This window comes from Abramis brama, assembly GCF_963993115.1.
Source record: "Abramis brama genome assembly, chromosome: 24".
Classification (NCBI taxonomy): domain Eukaryota; kingdom Metazoa; phylum Chordata; class Actinopteri; order Cypriniformes; family Leuciscidae; genus Abramis; species Abramis brama.
This window is the reverse complement of record NC_139986.1, coordinates 8,635,514-8,641,018: the sequence shown is the minus strand read 5'-3', so window position 1 is coordinate 8,641,018 and position 5,505 is coordinate 8,635,514.

The following is a 5,505-nucleotide window of genomic DNA, read 5'->3' as shown; positions in this document are numbered from 1 at the left end:
ATATATATATACACACATATAGAGAGAGAGATACAGCACGTTGAAGCAGCTTTTGTGGATAGTTCATGTTCTCATTGAGAGAATATGACTATCGTGCTGTTGAAATCGAGACTCGCCTTCATACGTGAAGGTGGAGTCCCTATTACCACGACCGCTATGGCACCATGTGGGATGGGTGATCAGAGGATCATAGTGAGGTTTCCCCACCCGGTAACCAAATCCTGTGGGCCCCTCACTCCTCTATCACATCGCAGCTGGTGGAGCCCCCCATTGAGCGCGCTGGTCCCACTGTAATGGACCGACCAGCTGCGGAGGGTGAGCTGACCTCTGGAAATGATGACTCGCCTGCGTTATCTCCCTCTGGGAGTGTAACGTTGCCCGAGCCAGATCCAGAAACGTCAGCTATGCTGAAACGGGCCGCCGAGGCTGTCGGACTCGAGTGGAATCCTCCACCGTGTCCCGAACAGTCTCGGTTGGTGGATTGGTGTCTCGGGACGGACCGCGCTGGTTCTCAGGTGGCAAGCGACAGCGAAAGCATTCCTGAGCGGGCCACTCAGGGATGGAGAAGGATGATCTTGGAGTTGGTCCAATCCACTCCCTTCCCCCGGTGGAGGGGCGGGTGGAGGCTTTGTTGTGTGTGTATGACTGTTCCGCCGCTGGCTCCCAAAAACAGCGGAGCCGGCGGTACCCACACTTCAAAGAAAGAGCAGTTTCCTCTGTTCCTGGGTTCAAAGAGGGCCAGACTGGCGGTGTGCAACCCTGTAAAGCCTTGCACCCCTCTGCTACCTCTTGTATCACCAGCCGGCAGTTGGGTGTGGTTCGAGGACCCGGTCACGCCTTCTCACGCACTCTCTGCTGCCATGAACAGACAGGTAAGAGTCACACTACACACTCAGACCCTGCTTCGGGCCACCTTCGGGCCCTTCCGAGCTGGGTCCCTGTTTTTTGCCTAGAAGTCTATGGTATCCGTGGTTCCCCTGCATCGCTCAGTTGTAGCACTATACGGTGCTCCTGGCTGATCCAGCGGTTCCCCATACCAACAGACTTGGCTTCATTAGCTGGCATTGAGTGCGTTCAAGGACCCGGTCAAGCCTTCTCACACACTCTCTGCCGCTACCTAGAGGCAGGTGTTTACAACTCAGACCCTGCTTCGGGCCGCCTTTGGGCATCCCGAGCTGGGTCCCTGTCTCTAACCCGCTGCCTCACTCTGAGTACGTCTCTGATACCTTGGGCTCCCTGTGTTGGTCCGTTGTAGCACTGAAAGGAGTTCCCGACCGGTTCTTGTATCATCAGACTCGGCTTGACGATTCAGTTCGTTCGGCATCCGCCCATGTGCAGCTCTGTTTGTTACACATCTGTGTTCCGAATTGTGCTGTCGTGTGTGCAGTCGTCGCTTCCTACTGGCGAAGGTTGCGAATGAGCCGTTCCTCCAGCTGATATGAAGATAGGCTTCTAAGTGAGGCCTGTTCTTCAGTGTACTCAAACTATAGTGAGTTAGACCATCAGGGATCTGTGTGCTTGATTCGGGCCCTTTTTCAAGCCTCCGTTCGAGTTACTACACAGTACGCATTACTAATGCTCATCCCTATGATTGGTCTGCAGCGTGGGACCTGAAGGGTCTTCAGATATCCGCAGATATCCACTCCTCCGTAAACACGGGCCATCCTGTGTCTTGCGTTGAGGGGTCGAAGTCTCAGTACAAGTTCCTCCCTTCAAGTGCTACATAGCCAGTTGGGTCTTCAGGTCAAGTGGAGAAGAGCAACTTGTCTTCGGACTGAGGAGCTTTTTTCCAGTATGGAGGTGGACTTGGTTTACATGTTTCTCAACTGGAATGTGTCCGGTCGGTGCTTAGAGGTGAGAAAGGGTCCCACTGAATAAACTTCAGAGGCTCCTGGGGCATCTGTGAGACGCAGCCGCATATAAACGGTTTCCTCCATATGATGACCGCTTCAACACTGACCAAGTTCCTAGGTGGCCATGGCAGAGCAGCACGCTCCGTATGTTAAAAAACACCTGGTATGCTGCCAAACTCTTAGTAGTGTTCAGAATTTTAATATGCAAATGAGCTATACACTAATCGAATATGCCCAAAATACCCAAATAGGCTTAATTTTTTCCTTTACTCCTACCACAATAAAACTTTACATAGTAAAAGTATACATGAAAAGTAACTTTTTTTGTATTACAAGTTTCTTTTGAAATGAATTTGAATATGCACATGAGTGCCACACTTATTGAATATGTCCTAATTTGCATATAGGCAGAAACACCATTCATATGTATGACAAATACATCGACCCGATCTTCATCCAATCATCCTACTGCCAATGGGTGATGGCAATGCTGCTTTTAGACTGGCCTCTAACCTGAAAACTGCCTGGCTTGGTAGTACCTGCCAGGGGTATAACCCCCACTGGTATAGTCTTCAGGGTCGGTAACAACAGGTAACAACAACATGGGGAGGTTTCTTTTTGATTTTTTTGATTTGATTTGATTTTTTTTCTTTAACTAACCTAGATATTGCTGTTGCTAGCTAAGTCTGATGTGTGGCCCGCCTGGTCTGAAATACTTGCTAACTACAAAAAGAGAAGCAGTTTTGGTGTCTGGCAAAATTATTTTAAAGAGCTGGAATGCCTGGAAAGTGTGTCTATCTGGTTTTTCATCTGTCTTCTGTGTGAGAGTGAATCGTTTAGTTGGTAAGAATGACTTCTGCCTGTAATCTCGTAATCTTACCAACAATAGCAATCATTTGTAAATCTACCAGCCCAAAATGTAATCTCACCATGTTACTAATGACTAAAATGGCTATTCTAACTTTCTTCTGATGTTATCTGTGGGGGGATGTCATTAGGTAAGGCTTATTCGCAAAAAAATAAATAAAAAAATAATAATAATTAGAAAGCAACTGGAGGCAAGATTGTGCAATCAATTCTTAAGGTCAATATAAGTCTTTTTGTGGCAAGTGACCCAGGTAAGTGTGGCAAGTGACTTCAAATGTATTGTGTTTATTCATAGGTTAACTTACTGAATGGACATGAATGTGTTAGTTATTTGCCCCCTGTTTTTTCTACTTGTGACTTTATGGTTTCTTGGCCATAAGTCAATTAGGCCTAGTGTTGAGCTCATTTGCATATTTAAAATAGATTTTTCAAAGAAACTTGTAAAACAAAAAAGTTACTTTTCATGTATACTTTCACTGTGTAAAGTTTTATTGTGGTAGCAGTAAAGGAAAAAATGAAGCCTATGCGGGTGTATTTTGGGTAGCCTATATTCGATTAGTGTATAGCTCATTTGCATATTCAAATTCATTTTCAAAGAAACTTGTAATACAAAAAATTTGACTCTTCATGGGTACTTTCATTGTGTAAAGGTTCATTTTGATAGGAGTAAAGGAAAAAAATAGCCCAATTGGGGTGTACTCTGGCCTTATTGGCACACATCTCAGATTGATGAGAATTTAACATATTTCCTCAACTAGGATTTCTTAGGACTTTTAGTATGTTGTTCTGGACACCTCATAGAAATTATCTAAGCTGCAAAAAAGTTATTTTACAATTAGTTCTATTTTTGGCTCCAAAATTAGTTACTTTGCCTGGACTAACTGTGAAAAGATGCGTATCATCAGTTATCTTACAATAGTCAAATGTATGTTGTGTAAGATATATTTGGTTAAATAATTAATATAGTACTCACATTGAACTGTGATCAAGTAATAGGCTATGTGATTTGATGCATTCTGCAAACTGTGTATAGTATTGAATACAATGCTCAATGCTAAACGTTTTAGAATGAAGAATTTTGCTGACTTGTAGAATTGCCTACAAAAACAGCGAACTTTGATGTGCTTGAGCTACCTCTAAATATTAATATTTTTTTTGGAAATGGAACAAAACTAGCGGGTCAGGCTGCAGAAAAACGAAAAAAAAAAAATTTTGTACATTTAAGGGGCACCCTACTGTATATACAGATATGCAATCACCCCCCACCCCCCATCCCTCGCCTTCGAGAATGGCTGCAGGACCGGATGGCTGCTTGCCTGTGCTGGGTTACCTCCATCCCCCACTCCCCTCCCCTGTTGCAAGTCTTGTGTGTTCATGTTGTAGAGTGTACTGATTATGTGCTAATGTTGCTGAGGTGTTTTTTTTTTTTTCCTGTTCCCACACTGTACTCCTCACAGGAGCATAGTCTGGGGGTTGCCTTTTTTCATGTCATGCTGTATTTTTTTCCTCAATCCCCTGTCTTCCTGTCCTGTCTACCCCCTTGTCATATTGTATGTATGTTTGTATGGACAGGTTGATGGCTAATTTCACTGGTACTTGTGACTAAGTGACAATAAAGGCTACTACTACTATTTAGCCCGGTTTGTAGTGTCGGCTTGCTGCGCCATTCCCCTCCTATGGACTGGATAAGTGCGCCTTTTGCTCCAGTTCAGTTCCCTCTTCCGAACCCTGTTGAGTTCCTCCTCACCCCATCGGTGCTGGACATGGCGGAGCGTCCGATACTAGATCTATCACTTGTATGCTTGTGTAACTTGTGTTAGGTGGGGTCCATATGTTGTGATCCCTACGGTGATCCCATATGTGTATTCTTCCACAGGTTGACTCCCTGTGGCGAGCCTGTGTCTTCCCTTGGCAGAGCCTGCTCTGCCGTCACTGACCGGTTGCGTCTCCCCTCTGTTATTGGCTGGAGCCACCTCAGTGACATGCCATATGTTGTACTCAGTTGTACAACTTGTACAAGTTCGCTCAGTCCATATGTGTTTCTCCACATGTTACCTCCTTCGGGCAGGATGTGGCTTCTGAAGCGTAGACCTTCCAACGAAAGGTACGCTTTCCCAGTGGTCCTGTGGAACAGCAGTGACTTTCCTGACCTGTCATAGCCGCAAGTGCGGAAGATCTGGAGGCTTTTGTCTAGGCACTGGAAGGTGGCAGCACTAGTGGCATCTTAGTAGGGATCCCAATCAGTCGACTACGCGCCTGAAAATAATTGCACACCTTTGAACGTCTCAGTTACGTATGTAACCCTCGTTCCCTGAAGGTGGGAACGGAGACGTAGTCCCCCAGCCACTATTGCTGTACCATCGCTGACCGTGGTCCGCTCGGCTCCTCAGCGAAAAACAACTGGTGCGTGCATCCACTTCCGTATTTATACCCGCGCTGCAGGGCGGGGCGTGTGATGCGATTCACGCACGCCAATGTCCATTGGCTCATTTTTTACAATACTCAGGCTCCGTAGCGTGATCCCAAACAGTCGACACATCGACTACGTCTCCGTTTCCTCCTTCAGGGAATGAGGGTTACATACGTAACCGAGACGTACAAAGGTGTGCAATTATTTTCAGGGAAATGCACAGCTAAAGTAGTTCCAGGCAGGTCTTGACGGCATTACAGTTCCATATCACCTCGCCAAATGATTTTAGTTATTTTAAAAGTCAAAACCTTTTTATTATACCAATTATACTAAATATAATTGGTTATTTTACAGTGTCCTTGTTAAAACAGTTAA